The following is a 24666-nucleotide window of genomic DNA, read 5'->3' on the forward strand; positions in this document are numbered from 1 at the left end:
AAATTCTAGAATATGTATTTAGATATTAATTTATGTTTATCTGTAAGATGTAAGTTTGTTTTGGAATACTTAATGATTTCTGATCCCAAGCAATTAGCCAATCACTTCTACATCTCCATTTCTGTAAATAACTTATATTGTGTTAGTGCTATTCAGAGCTTACATTAAAGTTTCCAGGCTCTTAAGGAAAAAAAAAATCATATCGAATATTTGTAGGTTTATAGAGAAAAAAATATAATTTGATTATTAGGTTGAGAAGTTCCTCAGAGACAGAAGAAAAAGGTATATGTGATAATCAGAAAAGTTTTTGAGAGCTTCCAGAAATCAGGAGAAAAGAGGAATTTGCAGGTTCCTTCAACAGAACTTAATTGACTGCGTGGCACATCCATGGGGCTGAAACACTTGAAAACAGTTGAAACATAGGCTCCCAGTCTTGGCCATGACTCCTGTGTTTCAAATTTGAAACAAGAAAAGCCAAGTCCTTTGTCTTAGAAAGACCAGGTATGCTATGCAAGGGTCATTTCATTATAATCAGCACAGACTAAAGATAGAGGATATTGTCTGCATTTTCCAGACTATATAATTGGGACATTCTACATTCTACTCTTTATGGAGAATGAGGTAAACCCTCTTATTATAATGAAGTTTTACTTTCTGTGAGCCATATTAATATAGAACAAGAATAGATTGTGAAACTTAGAAAAATAAGATAATTAAAAAAAATTTATAGGTATATAAAACCTGTATATTCTCTCCTGCTTCTCCAATCATTTCTTTCCTTTGTCCTAATACTTCTTTTCTTCTCTCCCCTTGGAGGTGGCAGCATAGCTAGAGACCAAAGAAATGGTGGGGCCATAAAAAAAGACCACATTAGCATCAGGAATCAATGGTGGAGCCAGAAATCAAGGAGGTGGCTAGCTAGGTTGGGATATATAAGGTTATTTAGCAATAAATAAATATATTGGGGTTGATGGAAATTAAATTTCTCATTGTCAAAGAAAGGCTTTACAAATATAGAAAAAGAGAAGACTGGGAAAAACAAACAGCATAATACATACAAAGGATAAAACTCCTTTGATGTTGAATTGGAATTAGAGGTTGTGGTGTGAACTCAAAGATAGTCAGGGTAGGTAGATAAATGATAGAAAGATAAATGATAGACAGATGACAGATGATTGATTGATTGATTGATTGACATAGTTATATATGTGAACATGTATATATTGGCAAGTGTATGTATGTGTCTCCAGCTCTAATTCACCACCACAAGTTTAATTCTAGCTTTCTCCTCCCCATTGCTATTTGTAATTTCTTTCTCTGAGAGTGAAAAACTTGGCCATCATTACCTGCAGTTCATTTGCTTATTTGTTCAACTCTATAATGCATCTTAAATACTCTCAGAATTCCTAACTCATGTTCATATGTAAAACATACTCACTAACAGTTATTTTGGTTTTTAGCATTACAATTTCCAGTCAAAACACCCTTTTCCAGAACTACTTAGGTTTGGTTCTTTTCAATCCACATATCTGCTAAGTTTTCCTTTCATAATTTCCTTTCTATTTTCATTCTTCATTTATATCTTTTCAGGATAATCTACTTCACCACTTCTACTTTCTCTTTAATATTAACTAAACCATTAATTAATTTCTCAATAGCAGCTACGTATTTTATTTTTAATTTTCAATTAGGCTGTTCTTAAAACTTCATTTATCATCTCTGAAAAGTTATTGACTCTAGAATATTTTGACACCATCCTATATGTCTTTAATTACATTAAGCATGAATAGCTATACCTTGAATCAGATTATTTCAATACTTCCAGTTTTAATACTTCCAGTTTTAGATTCCTCAATTTTATATTTTTGGATGGTACTTTTGTGTTTGACTGGATTACCTCTCATTTTTTCTTTTATTGTGCACTTAATTTTTTCTCGATTAGTAAAAATTATTTGTTGCTTGTGTATAAGGTGTATTCCTCTAGAAGCATTTCAAAATCCTGCCACAGGACACTATGTGCACTAACGCAGGTTTATTTAAATACAATACCAAGCTTGGCATATTTAGATTTATTTGCAAGCAGGAAGTTTGAATTCTGGTATTTTCCTCACTGGAGGATAACCTTTTAGTTAGGAATTCTCAGAAATCTTTTTATTTTCTCTTTATTCCCACCAACTATAACTTCAAGGTTTGATGTCTTCATCATTTAGACGTTTCTGTTTTATTTGTAGTGTCTCTGATTCAACTTCCCACTTTACAAGGGAACAAGCCTTTGTCACCTTCCTGCCATGTGTGGATTGCAAAAGCAGAAGCTCTAAACTACCAGATTTAGTAGTGTAAAGCAAATGTCACATTCAGAGCCAATACACTCCTTTAAAAAATGTAATTTTTCAAGTTTTTTATCTGTATGAGATTCTCTGCATGTTTATCATTAATTTGCATAAGAAACTTTTTCTAGAAAGTATAATTGTTCTATAATTTTAGATATTTTGAACTGGAGGGTTTCTCAAAGCATGTGGTGTTTCATTTCCCAAGTAATTTTTTTTTTTTTCTGAGTGATGTGGAATACAAACCCCAACTGCAGTCAGTTTAAATTATTGAATTTATTATTTAAATTATTCATATGGCTATAGATAAATGAGAAGTCTTTAATCTTGTCAGATCTTAAGATAATTAAAAGTTCATGTTTTAGAAAGCAGTGAGCAAAAGATACAACATTCCAAGAAAAAAATTGGTATGAAATATTTTAATTTATAATATTAAGAATAATCATATATATTGCATAATTTTTAAGGTGGACATGAGGGGTCTTTTCTTGAAATCTTTAAACATTCTGAACATTACTAGAGATATGTTTTCTCCTTTCTTCTATCATTTTCTCATAAAAGAAGACAGGGAAAAAAATGTCTCCCACATCAAGCAAGAAGCTGCTCTATGAATGGTTTCTTCATTTGTGATCATCTTCAAATTGTTAGAAACCATAACATACTGTAGTAATACCAATGATATTTTTATGTTCTTGTTTGTGGCATCTATGTGTGAGTCTTCTCTATTTTCAACAGGCCAGTACACAAAAATTATTGCAGTGCAACACAAGATAGAAAAAGAAAGGATACATTGGACAATGAAAAATGATGAACTGGGTGGGGTTTACAGCAGATTATACAATGAAGAGTAAAGTGTTAGTTGCAGTTGAAATCAACACAATAAAAAATTTCCAACATAAAGACTCCTTAATAAATAAATAATAAGCAAACCTAAGAGATAAAGAGCAAAGCATCAAACAGCTGTAGGAAAATTTCAAGCAGTCTAATCTATACGTAATTGAGTCCCTAAAGGAGAGGAGACAAAGAAGAAAAATTATGTAAAGAAATAATGCCTGAAAACATTTCAAGTTTGATGAAAACTATAAACTGATCCCACAAGCTCCATTAAGCCTATACAGTATAAAAAGAACATGAAGAAAACTTCCAGCTACATCATAATCAAGTTTCTCAAACCCATGAAAAATAGAAAAACAGAACAAAGTATTAATCTTTTAACCTGAAAAAGGACATAATCATATCATAGCAAACAATCTAAGAAAGGCTGAAAAACCAAATAATATTAATAATCAAATGAAATAGAAATGATATAAATACTCCAATTAAAAGGCAGGGATTATCACACTGGGAAAAAAATGCTCATTATGTTATCTAAAGAAATCCTCTTTAAATATAAAGAAAAATATATTTTCAAAAAAATGCTGAGCAAAAATGTAACATACATCAATCAAAAGAAATCTGGAGACACAATATTTAAATCAGACAAGGAATTAAAAAGCAATTTCATAAGGATATTGTTGTCAATTACTCGAGTACATAATATACAAAGCAAAAAATTGATATAACTTCAAAGAAAAGCAGATAAACCTCATGTATAGTCAGATTCAACATCTCCTCTCTATAAATGATAGAATAAATTTCAGAGAAACTTTAAAGAATATAGAAAATGACTGTTCATCAACTTGACCTAACTAACACTTGTGTGAGATTCCATCCAATACAGCAGAATGCACATGTATTTTAGGGTGAACATCAGAAATTTAACAACATAGCATAATATGAGCCATGCAACAAGCTTTGACAAATTTTTAAAAAGTCAAGTGTTACAATATGCTTCTGATCATTATGGACCCATATTAGAAATAAGTAATAGAAAGATGTCTGGAAAATCCTCATTTTATGGAAAATAAATATAATAAATCTAAATAACTCATGAGTCAAATAAAAAATGGGAATAAGAAATTATTTAGAGCAATTATTTTATTTTGAATTCAAATATAATAGAACATAGAATTGTGGAGTATAGCTAAGCAGTGTTTGTTGAGGTACTTATATCACTAAACACATATTAAAGATTAGAAAGTTCTTAATTAGATTGCATGTTATGAAACTCAGAAAAGAATAACCCAAAGTAAGTAGTATTTATGAAATAATGACAGAAAGCATTAAATAGAAAACAGAGAAACAGAATATAGAAAATTAATATAATCAAAATTTGATTATTTGTTATTAATCAAAGGAGTAAAATTCCAACCAGAATGATTAGGAAAAAAGATAGAAATTACTAATTTTAGGAAAGGAAGAGAATAGTAAATCCAGATGTAAACCCACACATTCAGTTTAGTTTGAAAAAGATGCCAAGGTAATTCACTGGTTCTAGAGCTACTGGATAGCAATATGAAAAATAATAATCTTTTCCCTCACATTCCACCTGATATAAGAAGTGGTTTGGTATTTATCATATTTCTAAATATAATAACTGAAACTATAAATTTTGGAAGATACATTAGAAAATCGTAATGACCTTAAGTCTGACAAAGATTTCTTAGTTAAGAAAATAACTAAGCACACCTGAAGTACAATCCATTAAAGGAAAAACTGATAAATTAAACTTTATCAAAATGAAGGACTTTTGCTCTTTCTACAACACTGTTAAAGTAAGGAAGAACAAGGCCACAGAGTGGGCAGCGCTTCCATCCATAAAGAACCTTCAAAACTCAATTAAAAAAATAATTATTTTCTTAAATGGGCACAATAGTTGAATAGACAATTCATGAAAGGAGCTATATGGATGACAAATAATCACAAGGAAAATACTCAAAAAAAATAGATGCTCAGCTTTACTAAATATTTGGAAAGTGTAAGTTAAAACCAAAATAAGATACCACTAAACACGTTAGAATGACTAAAATTAAAAGACTGACCATAGCAAGTGTTGGCAAGCATATGAAGCAACACTACTGGTGGAATGCAAAATGATATAATTTCTTTGGAAAATAGTTGACTGTTGCTTAAAAAGTTTAAAATATACTTACTATACGATGAAGTCACTACAGTACTAGTTTTTTTTGTTTTTTGTTTTTTTTTTTTGCTGTATGCGGGCCTCTCACTGTTGTGGCCTCTCCCGCTGCAGAGCACAGCCTCCGGACGCGCAGGTTCAGTGGCCATGGCTCATGAGCCCAGCCGCTCCGCGGCATGTGGGATCTTCCTGGGCCAGGGCATGAACCCGTGTCCCCTGCATCGGCAGGCCGACTCTCAACCACTGTGCCACCAGGGAAGTCCTACAGTACTAGTTTTTAACCCAATGGAAATAAAAACATTTGTACAAAGACTCTTACATGATTGTTTACAGCAGCATTTTTGTGATAGCCAATAACTAAAATCAATACAAATATCTGTGAACTAGGGAATAGATGTTTGTATAACCATAGAGTGAAATATAACAGCAATGAAAAGGAATGAATGCAGACATTCTAACTATATGGGTGAATTTCTAAATAAAAATGCTAGGTAGAAGAAGCCAGAGAATAGATTATTCCATTCATATAAATTTCTAGAAAATGCAAACTAACCTATAGTGATACAAATCATATCAATGGTTTGATTGTGGACAGTGTTTAGGCATCAGGGAGGGACGGGGAAAGAGATTATAAAGACACACAAGGAAACTTTTGGAGATAATGGTTATATTTGTTTTCTTGACTGTGGTAAATGTTTCATGAATGTATACATATATAAAAATGTATCAAGTTGTACACTTTATATATGACATTACTGCTGTCAGTTTTACCTCAGTGAAGCTGTAATTTCAAACAAAAAAATGTTATAACAAGATAGGAACACTTTATGCTATTAGTTTTTCTGTCTCTGTCTCTTTCTCCTCTCTCTCTCTCTCTCTCTGGAAAATTTAAATCTTCTCATGGTAAGGAAAAGACTCAAACTTTGTATCTGTGTTGTGTCATCTAATAATGGTTTAATAATTCCTTTTGCTAAGCAATGAATAAAGAATCATTAACTGGAAAATTGCCAAGCATCTTCCAGGACTGCTGTTATAGAATGTGTAAGGGTCCATAGGCATAAATCTATGTATTAAGATAGATTCTATTTATCTCATGAAATTAAATGCAGTTCATCTTTGAAATTCAATAACTTTCTGCCTTTCAACAATTATTTCACTATCCCTAAGATTATTTAACTGCTTGTCTTAGTCTGTTAGGGCTGCTATAACAAAATACCAGAGGTTGGATAGCTTATAAACAACAGAAATTGTTGTTTTCTGGAAGCCGGGAAGTCCAAGATAAGGGTGCCAGCATTGTCAGCTGAGGGCTCTTGTCTTGGTTCATAGCCAGTTCTTTCTCACTGTTTCCTCACATGGTGGAAAGGTGTAGGGGGCTCGGTAAGGTCTTTTATATAAAAGCACTAATCTTACTGAAGAAGTTTTCTCCCTCATGACTTAAGCACCTCCCAAAGGCCCACCTCCTAATACCATCACAGTGGGAATTAGTTTTCACATATAGATTTTTTGGGAACACAAAACATTCAGACCATGGTACTGATAAATCGCTTAACTATATCAATATGCAACATGATGTAAATTAGGATCATGGTACAATATCATGTTATTGATGGAAATCAAGAAAGGTTTACATATACCATTATATGTATACATATACCATTATATATATGTGAATATATACTTTGCATTACACAAATAGATAGTTAGATATACTAGACACTCCTACAAAGTGAGCAAAGCAAATAAGCTAAAGAGTCAGAAAAGACCAAATATTAAGAACTATGTGCATGGAATAGTAATGATCAAAGTAGCTTTAATTTTTCAGACAAAATTGTCTAATTTGAATGTAATACATGTGCCTGAATGCATTTTACATAGGATAAGATTGATGCCTGTCCCCAGAAAACTAACAAATATGATACCTTAGTAATTTTTGTTATGTCTTCTCTAAACATTTTATAAGCAATCCCTGTGCAAAAATAAGAATTTTGTAAGATTTTTAACACCAGCATATTGACCTTTACCTTGAATATATGGTATAAGTGAAACACAGCAGCCTATGACATACTTAGGATACACACCTAATGTGACTTAATGAGGTTACATTAACCTGAGTGTGCATGTTACAATAGGTTAAGTCCCCATTCTACCTTACCACACAATGTTCTGTCTTTTAACAATTCATCCTACCTAAGGGTCATGGACCCCTCTAGTGGATGCTTTTATCAGCCCACTAATCTCCCCTGGATCTTATTTAACTAACAAACAACTTAGCTCTCTGGTTCTGCAAAGCTCTAGATACAATTAATTACTTTTTTTTGGTTCAAATTTGGTTTGGTCCAAATCAAGATGGTTATAAAATAAGTAAACAGGAAATTACAATCAAAGAAAGTATTTAATATTATTCCACATGTAGTGTAATAAAGTTAATTACTTCTGTACAATGGAAGAATTTTTTCTTGTTATATTCTTATTGGAAAACAACTTTTTAACTTGCCAAAAAGAAAGGTAGATTATTCAGCTTTTGTCAATGCTTTGGACAACTCAGAGAATTTTTTAAAAGATCAAATTATCTTATATTTCAGAATTGTGTGTGTTTTATGTGTGTGTGCACCTGTGTATGCACATATGCACATGTGGATATCTGAACACTTAGGGACAGGAGTAGAGGGAGTTTCATGTATTAATCAAAGAAATCTTAGAACCACGGTTGACAGACTGAGAAGTCTGTTATTTGGATTTTTAAAAATAGACAAAATCGGGGCTTCCCTTGTGGTGCCGTGGTTGAGAGTCTGCCTGCTGATGCAGGGGACACGGGTTCGTGCCCCGGTCCGGGAATATCCCACATGCCATGGATCAGCTGGGCCTGTGAGTCATGGCCGCTGAGCCTGTGCTTCCGGAGCCTGTGCTCCGTAATGGGAGAGGCCACAACACTGAGAGGCCCGCGTACCACTAAAAAAAAAAAAAAAAGACAAAATCAGTAGAAAAAAAACATTTTTACATAAAATAGAATCACCTGTAAGAGAAAATAATTGCATAATATAACACCAATATTATATACATATATGTAAGCACTGTCTTACACCAAAATATGATGTACCAATTCTTGTTTGTACTTGCTTGCATTTTGTTCACACTTTTAAGTTCCCTACCCACTGCTGTCATGAGTCTCTGCAGGAAGAATATATTTTACCAAGTCACTGATTCTGGGCTAACCACATAGTTGGCTTTAGCCAATGGCATGCAAACGGATGTGACATATGACATGTTTAAACTATAATTTTAAATATCATTACATGGTTTGATTACTCACTTTTTCCTGAATCCATACTTGAATGTTGGGCTTCTGCTATGATAATAGGATGAGAAGACATGTAGAACTGAGTCAGGTTCAACCAAATGTGGCCATGAAATCCCAGGCAAGCCCAGTAGAGCTACAGACAAACTGATGTAATGAACCCAAGGAATAAATGTTCAGTGTTTTAAACCTCTGAGATTTGTTGATTTTTTATTACTTGAGCAAAAGCTGACTAATGTGCCCTAAAAAGATGCTAAAAGTAAAAGTGAGGACCATGCTTTTTTTTTAAAAAATAAAATTTTATATAGGTAATTATTCTGTTTAGTATATCTAAATGTTGCTATTTAGAAAAAACTATCTAGCACATTTTATATCATTAATTCCAAACTTCTGGTTAAGAATATAACATTTGTTGGAATGTTTCTTTGCTTATTTTATTTTGTTTTACAAGACAGTCTCAAAGTAACAAGCTAACAAATCCCTTCAAGCATTGTTAAGGAAGGATATATAAATCCAAAGAACTCAACTAACAACGTAAAATCAAGATTTTGATGCCATGTGTGTACAGTCTAAGCTAACAATTTCCCTTACTACCAAATAAAGTCTTAGTGAAGGTTTATTTTTAGCTAGATTTGAAATGTCCTATACTCCCACTATTTAACATTCAATCTCAATTTAAAATTCAAATTTGCTGCTCTTTTCCTTAAATCATTACTTTTTTCTTTGTTTTAAAATATGAGAAGTGGCAGTTAATGACTCTTCACGATATAAGTGATATTTAAATCAAGAGAAAACAGATTAAAGGGGAGAAAATGGTTGGTCCTTTAAGGTGCTGAATTTTTCTAACTCCTTAAACTTGTCAGAGAGAATAAAAATAATTTCTAACATACCATGTTTGGTATTTGAAAACTGCCTAAACTGCACAAATAATAGAGCACAAAGACTGTTAGTTGATTGTATAGTCTGAAAAAATATGTTTTTTCCAATATGTGTATTACGAGTGTGAATTTGAATTTTATATTGCGTGATTTGTGTATGCAACTGAAATCTACTATGCAGTTTGTAATTTTGATGTGCAAAAGGAGTCTGAAAGTTGCCTTTCTACACAGTGTTCAATTTTAGTTCTATTATCACTAAAGTTTTTAACAATTTCTAAAATGGTCTAAATAGCAGTGCTCCCTCCAAACAGCCCAAACCTAAAACAAATAAAAAAAGAAAAAAGAAAAATAAACAGACTGAGATAAGATATTTGAGAGTAGACCTATTTCTAAAAGAGTGTAATCAGTACCACTATCCTCTGCCACTGAATTCCTGAGGCAAGTAGACGCTCCAGGAAAAAAAAAAAAAGTGGTTTAAGTGTCTATGTATCATATTGTAGGTTAGATCAGGGCTATAAAGATTATAAATATATTTAGGGTCATTATTCCCTAGAGGAAATATTTGGTGTCTAAAAGTATTGCAGTTATGAGATTCACTGTGCTCTTATTTTTTCTTTTTATTTCCTTTGTATATAACCCAAGGGTTTCATGTGGTTTCCTTAGCTATGAGTTTAAATGTCTGATCTATTTTTCTTCTAAATGTTTTGTTTTTCTGTGTTAACCTTTTTTATCCATCTATATTTAGCTTGGTCTGTAAATAGTAAAAGTGCTGACTGAACTATCTCAAAGGAGAATGAAGAAAATAAAAGTGGACCTGAAAATTAAGGAAATAAAGGAAATCATTTTAACTGTTTGTAGTCTTTCTTAAAACAGTATTTTGTAGTGAAGTAGTACAAATTCATAGATAGGCTGTCTTCTTAAATGACAGCATATGAGACTATCACTTGCTAAAGACCATTAGCATTTACCATAGATTTAGAGAACATGCAGTCTAAACTATTTCCCTTGATTTTATAGGAAAAAAAAAAAATCCATGCTCAGAGAGCTAACGGTCACATAACTAGTTCCTTGGTAGATTGATAAGTATCAGCAAGGTGTTCTGATTTCCATGGAAGCATATTATCTGTTTAGAAATGGTCCGTGTAGTTGATTAATATATTCTTAGGAAAAACCTAGCTAATCATTCAGAATAGCATTTTGTATTATGAACTGATTTCCTTTACTTGTTAATATGTATATGAGATATAAGAAGAGTTTAATTTAAGTAATTTTTACAGTTGTTTTTTTTGTTGTTATTTTAAAAATGTCATCAGGACTTCTAGTTTCTGGTCAGACATGTAACAAATTTAGAATAATCCCTTCCTTCCTCACAACGAGAAAAACATTGAACAAACTGGAAATTAATTCTTAGACACATCAGAGAACTGAAGTCACAGTGCAAGCTGCTGCCCTGAAAACTGGACAGATAGGCAAATGCAGTAGTCCCTCATCCACAGTTTCACTTTCTGTGGTTTTAGTTAGCTGTGGTCAAACTTGGTCCAAAAATATTAAATGAAAAACTCCAGAAATAAACAATTCATAAGTTTTAAATCGTGTGCCACTCTGAATACGTAATGAAATCTCAAGCTGTCTTGGTTTATCCTGCCCTTTGTGCACTGTATCGGTGCTGTACGCACCACCCCCACCTTAATCACTTAGCAGCTGTCTTGGTTATCAGATTGGCTGTTGTGGTATTGCAGTGCTTGTGTTCAAGTAACCCTTATTTACTTATTAACAGCCCCAAAGCACAAGGGTAACAATGCTAGAGATTTGGATATTCTCTTACTGTGCCTAACTTATAAATTAAACTTTATCATAGGTATGTATGTATAAGAAAAAAAAAAAAACATAGTGTATATGGGGTTTGGTATTTTCTGTGGTTTCAGGCATCCACCAGAGCTCTTGGAATGTATCCCCTACAGATAAGGAAGACTACTGTATATGAAGAATCACAGCTCACCAGGACCAGAAGCTGTTTCTGGAGCCAGAAATTGCGAGGAACACTGAAAGGGTGATTGAGTAAATGCTATACACTATGGCCTAGCTTGAAAGTTAAAAACGCACACTTTTGTGGGTTTTACTACCACAAACCCCATTAAACTCTCAGGGTAAAGAAAGTAGAAAAATTCCCAGTATTTCCTGCAGGTAAAGTAGAGAAGTAACCATTTTAAAATAAGCCCATAGTGTTTCCTTCTCCTTAACAAAGCTCTTCCCTCAAGGAAAACTATTTTGACAGAGCTTAATTGGCTTAGGTTTTACAAGAGCCTAATCAACCTGGGAAAGGGAAATACCCAGCTACAGCCTCCACATCATGTTTATTGCAGCCTTATTCTTTTTTTTTTTTTTTTTTTTTTTTTTGTGGTACGTGGGCCTCTCACTGTTGTGGTCTCTCCCGTTGCGGAGCACAGGCTCCAGATGCGCAGGCTCAGCGGCCATGGCTCACGGGCCCAGTCGCTCCGCGGCATGTGGGATCTTCCCAGACCGGGGCACGAACCCGTGTCCCCCGCATCGGCAGGCGGACTCTCAACCACTGCGCCACCAGGGAAGCCCTGCAGCTTTATTCTTAATTGACAAAAATTGGAGGCAACCAAAATGTCCTTGAATAAGTGAATTGATTTTAAAAAATGATACATTCATATAAAAAATATAATCAAAGGAAATCAAGTCACAGAAAGACAGGGAAGAGCCTTCAATGAGTATTACTAAGTAAAAGTGAAAAGTCTGAAAGTCTGCATGCTGTATGTTTCTATCAATGTAAAATTTGCACTGTACAAAGTTAAACAGACAGGAAAGACTTATTGAGATTATTGCAGTGGAGGAGAGAGACTGAACTCAACCCCACTGAAACAAAATTCAGGAGGATTTTTAAGCACAGAGGCTGTCTAGTGGAAAATTACTGGAGGAAATTAGAGGGAAGGTTGATCAATGAGTGTGTCCAACACATTGAGTTACTCCTGAGTAAATGTTATTCCTGAACAAAAGTTTTTCTCTTTAATTAGGCCATCTGTGTTTGCTAATTGGTGCCTATGTAAGTTATGCCCCAACCATGGAACAGAGACTGGAAGATAGGGTTGCTACCTCCTTCCATGTTTACATTTCAAAGAAATGGTTCCCTGATCATTAATAAAATAATTTCCCGGGATTGTAAAACTGGCTAGAGGCTGGGAGAAAACGTCCATACATTTCAAAGGGGCAGAGAAAGAGTTTACAATTAAAGTTTTCTAAAGTAAATGCTCTAAGAAAATGAATGTTAGGAGTTTATAGTCAGAAAGAAACCTGTCTACAGTTTAATTAAGCTGAGGAGAATGTTAAGGCAGTGTTGATCATTCCAGCTAAATGCAATTCTGGAAAAGGCAAAACTACGGAGATGGTAGAAAGATAGGTGATTGCCAGGCTGGGGAAAATTAGGTGATGTGGAGCATGAGAGAGTTTTATGTGCACTGAAACAGTTCTGTATGATACCATAATGATGGATACAAGACATCCCATAGAACTGTACAAGACAAGGAATGAACACCACTGTAAACCAGGACATTTAGTTAATAGTAAAATATCAATACTTGTTCATTGATTATAACAACTGTACTACAATAAATACAATATGCTAATAATAGGGGTAACTGGGTGGTGAGGAGGCTGAGGACTCGAGGGGGGTATATGGAAAAACCTTTACATTTAACTCAAATTTTATGTAAATTTACAACTGTTTAAAAAAATAAAATCTATGCAGTAAAAAAAAAATTATCACAATCTTTTTATGTTACCCAGTTGTTTCATGTTATTACTATTACCATTCATTTCCTTAAAACGGTATTAGATATACCCTAAATATTTGCTGCATATCACTTGGGATGAAATTATACTTAGATAAATATAAAATACATTGCCTAAAACTATTATTAACATAAAAATTTTGAAAAAAATGTTGAAAGGAGTTTTATTTCATACTTCTTTTTCTGCTACTAGTAATTTAATATACTTATTTCTTGGGTTCCATTTAGAAAGTTCCCTTCTAAAGCTTGCTTTGTATGAATTAACTTATTTTTTAATCAAAATTACTCATTTCATCAGTTTTGAAGGAAAGTATGTCATCTTCAGTGTATTTCTGTCTGCAAATTATGGATTAATAAAATCTGAATTATATTTTCAAGGACAACTGCTAAATTTTCTCTGCTACTAATCTTATATAAGTTATCAATCCAGAAAAAAATGCCTGCTTCTTGTAAAACTGCAATAGCGTTAATATGTAGCTACTCATATTTTGTAATTATAAACATATTAGGGCATGCTTTTCCCAAGATTAAAGTAAAAATTTAAAAATTCTAATACCAATATAGGCACAAAACAGACTGTTTGGTAAATGATGTTTGATGCCAGAAAGCAACAATAATGTTTTCATGTCACTACAGATCCCACCATTGGTGAGGAAGACCATCCAGAAGGTTACTAAAGATGACATTTTAGAGCCCTTGGTTTACAAAGATATGATGTATTATAAATATATTGCAAGAGATTGTCTACACTTGTTAAAAGCAAACACACTTTTTTTCCAGAGAGTAAATACAATATGGTAAAAAATTCATAGTGCTAGTTTCTCTGAACCTGACTTTTCACTTGGAATATTCATTTGGATTTGCCTCTCCCACCACACTGTCTGGTTAGAAGAGTAAGTTTCTCAACCCTTATAACTTTGTCTCAAGTGTAGATATAGATAGGAGCCAGTATAAAGCAGCACTAAAAATAACCCTTTCCTTTCTTCTTCTTAGCTTAGTATTGATTGACTTTTCCCAAATTATTATTTAAAGTTAAACGTGATCAAAAGGAAATCATTGCAGAAAATATCAACTCCTTGTAATTAGTAAAACATCCACATACAGATAAGGCTTATACCATTTTACATGTGTTTTCTCGATTCCCAACTCTCAGCTTATCTCCAGTGGGGCAATAAAATATATATAGTAAAAAAATCTAAATCACCATGAGATGGATTTATTGCAGTGTTACTCAAAGGTACAGCTCTGGACTGGTATTGATTTGCAAATTATTTGTTGCAGGTCCTTGACGAGATATATTTAAATGCTATATTATTTGAAAAATGTAGATAAATTATGATTCACTTGTACAGCCTTCTGATAGAGCAAAAGTATTTTTCATAAATATAAAAGAAATTGGGCTTCTATTTTGTATATTTTTAGTTTTATTTTTCTAGTGTTTTACATTCATTTTAATCTTACTAAAATACCTATGGGCCAGCAAATTGTAAATTAAAAAACAAACAAACAAACAAACAAAAAACCCTTCCTGCTTATAAGGCAGTTGTTCACTGGTTAATTTGCCTCTCTCAGTCTGGCAGAGTTCTGAGGAACAGAGGCCCTGGTGTTAATTTCCAAAGTTCAGATCCCAGGTGTCCTCTTCTTTTCTATGTTACACTGGGTGGTTATTTACCTGTGTCTCTCTCATGATGTACGTGTGACATTTAGCTCTGTGCCTGACATCACTAAGTGATCAACAAGTGTCAGTAGCATCTATTATTGTTATTCTCTTAGTCAAAGGAAATTTCTCATCCCACTTTCTCCTAAGTGAATCCTGTTCAATTCTGCATCCTGGTCTGAGGGACACAAACAACAAAACCCAGGATTTGTCCATGAATGTCTTCCAGGATTATGAGGAGAGACAAAATTATACTTATAAGTTGAGACATTAGCACAGGGAGAAATAACTTTGAAACTTACAACTCCAAGGAATTATAACCTTAACTATGCAATAACTATGCATTAGATGATTAAACAACTATGAAGTTATCAAACTTCTACTTACAATTGGAATATCTGTCTTTCTTACTATATTCAAATGGAAGCAGGATAGCTTCATGATTTTGTTCACTGATATCTATCCTTGGCATCTCAGAGTGTCTCAATAGCGTTTTAGAAGTGTCTCAATAAAGCTTTATTAACTAGATAAATAAACACAAAGTGAACATCAAGGTATATAGGTACTCCTTCTTATCTGCTCTTTTGGTAGCTCCTTTAACAACAGCAGCAGAAGAAAAACATCAGAATTCTCTCATTCTGGCAGTTGTTTTTGTCCATACTTTTTTGACTGCCATATAATTTACGTAAAACTATTGTAAGGCATCTTCTGGACACTTAATTATACCAAATGATAACCAGTTAACCCTCGGAGACTCTAAAACACTAAGCTTAAAGCTTGGTCTGCAAACAACCTAAGTAATTATAACTGGAGAACACATTAAACATGAATATTCTAAGCATTTAACTTTTTTAAAACATTTTTATTGGAGTATAATTGCTTTACAATGGTGTGTTAGTTTCTGCTTTATAACAAAGTGAATCAGTTATACATATACATATATCCCCACATCTCTTCCCTCTTGCATCTCCCTCCCTCCTTCCCACCTTCCCTATCCCACCCTTCTAGCTGGTCAGAAACCACGGAGCTAATCTCCCTGTGTTATGTGACTGCTTCCCACTAGCTATCTATTTTAGATTTGGTAGTGTATATATGTCCATATATACACTACCACTCTCTCACTTTGTCCCAGCTTACCCTTCCCCCTCAACATGTCCTCAAGTCCATTCTCTAGTAAGTCTGTGTCTTTATTCCCGTTTGGCCCTAGGTTCTTCATGACCTTTTTTTTTTTTTTTTTTTTTAGATTCCACATACATGCGTTAGCATACAGAATTTGTTTTTCTCTTTTGGACTTACTTCACTCTGTATGACAGACACTATGTCCATCCACCTCACTACAAATAACTCAATTTCGTTTCTTTTTATGGCTGAGCAACACTCCATTGTATATATGTCCCACATCTTCTTTATCCATTCATCTGTTGATGGACACTTAGATTGCTTCCATGTCCTGGCTATTGTAAATAGAGATGTAATGAACATGGTGGTACATGACCCTTTTTGAATTATGGTTTTCTCAGGGTAAATGCCAGTAGTGGTATGGTAATTCTATTTTTAGTTTTTTAAGGAACCTCCATACTGTTCTCCATAGTGGCTGTATCAATTTACATTCCCACCAACAGTGTATGAGGGTTTCCTTTTCTCCACATCCTCTCCAGCATTTTGATGGCCATTCTGACTGGTGTGAGAAGATATTGCATTGTAGTTTTGATTTGCATTTCTCTAATGATTAATGATGTTGAGCATTCTTTCATGTGTTTGTTGGCAATCTGTATATCTTCTTTGGAGAAATGTCTGTTTAGGTCTTCTGCCCATTTCTGCACTGGGTTGTTTGTTTTTTTGATATTGAGCTGCATGAGCTGCTTGTAAATTTTGGAGGTTAATCCTTTGTCAGTTTCTTCATTTGCAAATATTTTCTCCAATTCTGAGGATTGTCTTTTCATCTTGTTTATGGTTTCCTTTGTTGTGCCAAAGATTGTAAGTTTCATTAGGTCCCATTTGTTTAATTTTGTTTTTATTTCCATTTCTGTTGGAGGTGGGTCAAAAAGGATCCTTCTGTGATTTATGTCATAGGGTGTTCTGCTTATGTTTTCCTTTAAGAGTTTGATAATGTCTGGCCTTGCATTTATGTTTTTAATCCATTTTGAGTTTATCTTGTGTATGGTGTTAGGGAGTATTCAAATTTCATTCTTTTACGTGTAGCTGTCCAGTTGTCCCAGCACCACTTATTGAAGAGGCTCTCATTTCTCCATTGTATATCTTGCCTCCTTTACCTGAGATAAGGTGACCATATGTGCATGGGTTTATCTCTGGGTTTTCTATCCTGTCCACTGATGTGTATTTCTGTTTTTGTGCCAGTACCAACTCTCTTGATTATTGTAGCTTTGTAGTATAGTCTGAAGTCCAGTAGCCTGATTCCTCCAGCTCTGTTTTTCTTTCTCAAGATTGCTTTGGCTATTCAGGGTCTTTTGTGTTTCCATACAAATTGTGCAATTTTTGTTCTAGTTCTGTGAAAAATGCCAGTGGTAGTTTGATAGGGATTGCATTGAAGCTGTAGATTGCTTTGGGTAGAACAGTCATTTTCACAATGTTGATTCTTCCAATCCAAGAACATGGTCTATCTCTCTATCTTTTTGTATCATCTTTAATTTATTTCATCAGTGTCTTATAGTTATCTGCATAGAGGTCTTTTGTCTCCTTAGGTAGGTTTATTCCTAGGTATTTTATTCTTTTTGTTGCAGTGGTAAACGGGAGTGTTTTCTTAATTTCACTTTCATATTTTTCATCATTAGTGTACAGGAATGCAAGAGATTTCTCTGCATTTATTTTGTATCCTGCTACTTTACCAAATTCATTGATTAGCTCTAGAAGTTTTCTGGTAGCATCTTTAGGATTCTCTATGTATAGTATCATGTCATCTGCAAAGAGTGACAGCTTTACTTCTTCTTTTCCGATTTGGTTTCCTTTTCTTCTCTTATTGCTGTGGCTAAAACTTCGAAAACTATGTTGAATAAGAGTGGTGAGAGTAGGCAACCTTTTCTTGTTCCTGATCTTAGTGGAAATGGTTTCAGTTTTTCAACATTGAGGGTGATGTTAGGCTGTGGGTTTGTCTTATATGGCCTTTGTTATATGGAGGTAAGTTCCCTTTATGCCTACCTTCTGGAGGGTTTTTTTTTTTTTATCATAAATAGGTGTTGAATTTTGTTGAAAGCTTTCTCTGCTTCTATTGAGATGATCATATGGATTCTCTCCTTCAATTTGTTAATATGGTGTATCACATAGATTGATTTGCATATATTGAAGAAGCCTTGCATTCCTGGGATAAACCCACTTGATCATGGTGTATGATCATTTTAATTTGCTGTTGGATTCTGTTTGCTAGTATTTTGTTGAGGATTTTTGCATCTACGTTCATCAGTGATATTGGCCTGTAGTTTTATTTTTTTTTCCTTTGTGACATCTCTGTCTGTTTTTTTTAATCAGGGTGCTGGTGGCCTCTTAGAATGCATTTGGGAGTGTTCCTCCATCTGCTATAGTTTGGAAGAGTTTGAGAAGGATAGATGTTAGCTCTTCTCTAATTGTTTGATAGAATTCACCTGTGAAGCCATCTGGTCCTGGGCTTTCATTTGTTGGAAGATTTTTAATCACAGTCTCAATTTCAGTGCTTGTGATTGGTCTGTTCATATTTTCTATTTCTTCCTGGTTCAGTCTTAGAGGGTTGTGCATTTGTAAGAATTTGACCATTTCTTCCAGGTTGTCCATTTTATTGGCATAGGGCTGCTTGTAGTAATTTCTCATGATCCTTTGTATTTCTGCAGTGTCAGTTGTTACTTCTCCTTTTTCATTTCTAATTCTATTGATTTGAGTTCTCCCTTTTATTCTTGATGAGTCTGGCTAATGGTTTATAAATTTTATTTATCTTCTCAAAGAACCAGTTATATTTATCTTTGTTATCATTTCTTTAATTTCTTTTTCATTTATTTGTGATCTGATCTTTATGATTTCTTTCCTTCTGCTAATTTTTGAATTTTTTAATTCTTCTTTCTCTAATTGCTTTAGGTGTAAGTTTAGGTTATTGGAGATGTTTTTTGTTTCTTAAGTTAGGATTGTATTGCTATAAACTTCCGTCTTAGAACTGCTTTTGCTGCATCCCATAGGTTTTGGGTCATTGTGTTTTCATTGTCATTTGTTTCTTGGCATTTTTTGATTTCCTCTTTGATTTCTTCAGTGATCTCTTGTTTATTAAATAGTGTATTGTTTAGCCTCCATGTGTTTGGGTTTTTTCCAGATTTTTTCCTGTAATTGATATCTGGTCTCATAGTTTTGTGGTCAGAAAAGATACTTGATATGATTTCAATTTTCTTAAATTTACTGACGTCTGATTTGTGACCCAAGATATGATCTATCCTGGAGAATGTTCCATGAGCACTTGAGAAGAATGTGTATTCTGTTGTTTTTGGATAGAATGTCCTATAAATATCTATTAAGTCCATCTTGTTTAGTGTATCATTTAAAGCTTGTGCTTCCTTATTTAGTTTCATTTTGGATGATCTTTCCATTGGTGGAAGTGGGCTGTTAAAGTCCCCTACTATGATTGTGTTACTATCTATTTCCCTTTTTATTGGTGTTAGTATTTGTCTTATGTATTGAGGTGCTCCTATGTTGGGTGCATAAATATTTACAATTGTTATAACTTCTTCTTGGATTGGTCCCTTTATCATTAGGTAGTGCCCTTCTTTGTCTCTTTAATAGTCTTTGTTTTAAAGTCTATTTTATCTGATATGAGAATTGCTACTCCCTATTTCTTTTGATTTCCATTTGCATGGAGTATCCTTTTCCATCCCCTCACATTCAGTCTGTGTGTGTCCTTAGGTCTGAAGTGGGACTCTTGTAGATGGCATTTATACAGGTCTTGTTTTTGTATCCATTCAGTCAGTCTATGTCTTTTGGTGGGAGCCTTTAATCCATTTACATTTAAGGTAATTATCAATATGTATGTTCCTATTCTAATTTTCTTAATTGTTTTGGGTTTGTTATTGTAGGTCTCTTCCTTCTCTTGTGTTTCTTGCCTGGACAAGTTCCTTTAGCATTTGTTGTATAGCTGGTTTAGTGGTGCTTATTTTTCTTAGCTTTTGCTTGTCTGTAAAGGTTTTAATTTCTCCATCAAATCTAAATGAGATTCTTGCTCAATAGAGTAACCTTGATTGTAGTTTTTTTTTCCCTTTCATCACTTTAAATATGTCCTGCCACTCCCTTCTGACTTGCAGAGTTTCTGCTGAAAGATCAGCCATTAACCTTATGGGGATTCCCTTGTACGTTATTTGTTGTTTTTCCCTTGCTGCTTTTAATATTTTTTCTTTGTATTTAATTTTGATAGTTTGATTAATATGTGTCTTGTAGTGTTTCTCCTTGGATTTATCCTGTATGGTACTCTATGCTACCTGGACTTGATTAACTATTTCCTTTCTCATATTAGGGAACTTTTCAACTATAATCTCTTCAAATATTTTCTCAGTCACTTTCTTTTTCTCTTCTTCTTCTAGAACCCCTATAATTCGAATGTTGGTGCGTTTAATGTTGTCCCAGAGGTCTCTGAGTCTGTCCTCAATTATTTTCATTCTTTTTTCTTCTCTGCAGTAGTTATTTCCACTATTTTATCTTCCGGACCTTCCAGATAAGGACCCTTATCCGTACTTCTGCTTCAGTCATTCTTCTGTTTTTCCCTTCTAGAAAATTTTTAATTTCATTTATTGTGCTGTTCATCACTGTTTGTTTGCTCTTTAGTTCTTCCAGGTCATTGTTAAACATTTCTTGTATGTTCTCCATTCTATTTCCAATATTTTGGATCATCTTTACTATCATTATTCTGAATTCTTTTTCAGGTAGACTGCCTATTTTCAGTTCATTTGTTACGTCTGGTGGGTTTTTACCTTCTTTCTTCATCTTCTGTGTGTTTCTTTGTTTTCTCACTTTGCTTAACTTACTGTGTTTGGGGTCTCCTTTTCTCAGGATGCAGGTTCGTAGTTCCCATTGTTTTTGCTGTCTGCCCCCAGTGGCTATGTTTGGTTCAGTGGGTTGTTTAGGATTCCTGATGGAGGGGACTAGTGCCTGTGCTCTGGTGGATGAGGCTGGATATTGTCTTTCTTTTGGGCAGGTCCACGTCTCGTGGTGTGTTTTGGGGTGTCTGTGGACTTATTATGATTTTAGGCAGCCTCTCTGCTAATGGGTGGGGTTGTGTTCCTGTCTTGCTAGTTGTTTGGCATAGGTTGTCCAGCACTTTAGCTTGCTGGTCATTGTGTGGAGCTGGGTCTTGGTGTTGAGATGGAGATCTCTGGGAAATTTTTGCCATTTGATATTACATGGAGCTAGGATGTCTCTGGTGGACCAATTTCCTGAACTTGGCTCTCCCAACTTAGAGGCACTACCCTGATGCCTGGCTGGAGCACTAAGAGCCTGTCATCCACACAGCTCAGAATAAAAGGGAGAAAGAAAGAAAGAAAGAAAACAGAAAGAAAGAAAAAAAGAGTAAAAATACTTATTAAAATAACAAACAAAAAATAATTTTTAAAGAATTTTTTTAAGTAACTAGAAAGAAAGAAAGAAAGAACAACCAAACCAAAAAATAAATCCACCAACGTTCACAAACACTGAAAACTATACTAAAAAAACAAGCAAACAAAAAAATGGACAGACAGAAACCTAGGACAAATGGTAAAAGCAAATCTATACAGACAAAATCACACACAGAATCATATGCATACACAGTCACAAAAAGAGAAAAAGGGGGGGGAAATATATATATATATATATATATATATATATATATATATATATATATATATATATAGTTGCTCCCAAAGTCCATCTCCTCAGTTTGGGATGATTCATTATCTGTTCAGATATTCCACAGATGCAGGGTACATCAAGTTGATTGTGGAGCTTTAATCCGCTGCTCCTGAGGCTGCTGGGAGAGATTTCCCTTTCTCTTCTTTGTTTGCACAGCTCCTGGGATTCAGCTTTGTATTTGGCCCTGCCTCTGCATATAGGTCACCTGAGGGCATCTGTTCTTCCCTCAGACAGGATGGGTTTAAAGGAGCAGCTGCTTCAGGGGCTCTGGCTCACTCAGGCCAGGGGGAGGGAGGGGTACAGAGTGTGGGGTGAGCCTGCAGCATCAGAGGCAAGTATGACGTTGCAACAGCCTGAGGTGCACCGTGTGTTCTCCCAGGTAAATTGTCCCTGGATCACGGGACCCTGGCAGGCTCCTGGGAGGGGAGGTGTGGAGAGTGACGTGTGCTTGCACACAGGCTTCTTGGTGGCTGCAGCAGCAGCCTTAGCATCTCATGCCCGTCTCTGTGGTTCATGCTGCTAGCTGCTGCTCACACCCGTCTCTGGAGCTCCTTTATGTGGCGCTCTTATTCCCCTCTCCTCGTGCACAAGGAAACAAAGAGGCAAGAAAGTCTCTTGCTTCTTAGGCAGTTCCAGACCTTTTCTCGGACTCCTTCCCAGCTAGCTGTGGGGCTCTAGCCCCCCTTGAGGCTGTGTTCATGCAGCCAACCCCAGTCCTTGCCCTGGAATCCGACTGAAGTCAGAGCCTCAGCTCGCAGCCCATGCCTGCCTCGGTGGATGAGCAGACAAGCCCCTTGAGCTGGTGAGTGCTGGTCAGCACCAATCCTCTATACAGGAATCTCTCCGCTTTTCCCTTTGCACCCCTGTTGCTGAGCTCTCCTCCATGGCTCTGTAGCTCCCCCCCTCCACCACCCACAGTCTCTGCCCATGAAGGCCCTTCCTAGTGTTTGGAAACCTTTCCTCCTTCACAGCTCCCTCCCACTGGTTCAGGTCCCATCCCTATTCCTTTGTCTCTGGTTTTTCTTTTTTCTTTTGCCCTACCCAGGTACGTGGGGAGTTTCTTGCCTTTTGGGAGGTCTGAGGTCTTCTGCCAGTGTTCAGTAGGTGTTCTGTAGGAGTTGTTCCACATGTAGATGTATTTCTGATGTACTTTTGGGGAGGAAGGTGATCTCCACGTCTTACTCTTCTGCCATCTTTAAGCCTTTAACATTTAAGAAGCACTGGTATGCAGAAGTCTATTTGTTATAACCTGGCACCATCTCCTTTTATTTAAATGTTATATGTCTCAGATTAATCACTGATTTTTCAAATATTGCATTTATAGCAATCATTGTTTTTTGTCGAAGTCACAATTCTTGAGACAACCTGACAAAAGCTGTGGACTCACACTCAAAAAACCCCAAATAAATGTATTCATAAATATATTCATAAAGATTACACAAGTGTTTAATTTCAAGAGATTCATGAAGTCTCCAGAAGAAAATGGACTCTGAGTTTACAATTCTTTCTTATTAGGTTTTAAAAATACCCTCTGCTCTGTTCCCACCCATAAAATTTTTTTTCTCAAAAGTGCTTTATTCCTTTACCTTTCACTTACTTTTTTTTCTCATATATTCAGAGATGTCCTTAAATATATCAAATGATGGGCTTCTCTGTTGGCGCAGTGGTTGAGAGTCTGCCTGCCGATGCAGGGGACACGGGTTCGTGCCCCGGTCCGGGAAGATCCTGCATGCTGCGGAGTGGCTGGGCCCGTGAGCCAGGGCAGTTGAGCCTGCATGTCCAGAGCCTGTGCTCCACAACGGGAGAGGCCACAACAGTGAGAGGCCCACATACCGCAAGAAAAAAAATTCAAATGACAACATATTTCCTTTAAAATATTTGTATAGGAATTTAAGATAGAATGTTCCTCTCTCTTTTAATAGTAAGTTCCATATTTTGATTACAGATATATCCTTATGTTTTTAATATATTTTTGTCATACATTTCTTTTTTAACTCTTGTTTTCTTCTTCCTTCTTTCCTTGTATTATATTTAAGGGGTTTAGTTTTTTTCATTTATGATTTTGTCCCCAACTTGTTTTGAGATTGACATTGTTTAAATTTATTTTTAGTTTAGTTAATATTATACATGTTTGACATCCATTCTAAACATATATTAAAAAATTCAATCATTTTACTCTTGTAACTCAAATATTTAGAAATATTTAAAATCATTTAACACCAAATTCTACCCTCTCATGTTCTCCTTTTGTAGTGTTAAACCACAAAAATTAATCATTAGTATGTAGTTTTTTACCCAATATTTATAAAAGAGCAGCCTTACAATTTATTTTCACTAACATGGTGGGTCTTCCCCACCATGTTAATTTGAATTTTCATTTCTGAAAATATCATCACCCTCATTCATTAATGCTAGTTGGAGATACTTTCCTCTTGACTTATGGTAGTTAATGTTGCTGATGAAAAGTCACTTTTCACAAGTAATCCATTTTGTTTTTTTCTAGTAGCTTTTGAGATTTTATTTTTGGGAGGAGTAATCTGCATTTTTACTATTATGCACCTTTATTATTATTATGCATGCTTATTATTATGTATTTTAATCCTTTGGAGATGACTCATGACTTTTCAATCATGAGAAATTATTTACTATTGGATTTTAAATATTGTTTTTTTCCCCCCATTTTCAATTTATCTTTTGTTTTTATTTTCTATTTTACCAAATTCTCTTTCATAATTTACACCTCTGACACTTTTGCTTCAGTGTGTTTACTTTTCTTTGATCTATGTTCTAAAATCAAATTCTTTTTTAAGATAAAATTAGTCTAACTGCTAATAT

Source organism: Phocoena sinus, chromosome 18 (assembly GCF_008692025.1).
Source record: "Phocoena sinus isolate mPhoSin1 chromosome 18, mPhoSin1.pri, whole genome shotgun sequence".
Taxonomy (NCBI): domain Eukaryota; kingdom Metazoa; phylum Chordata; class Mammalia; order Artiodactyla; family Phocoenidae; genus Phocoena; species Phocoena sinus.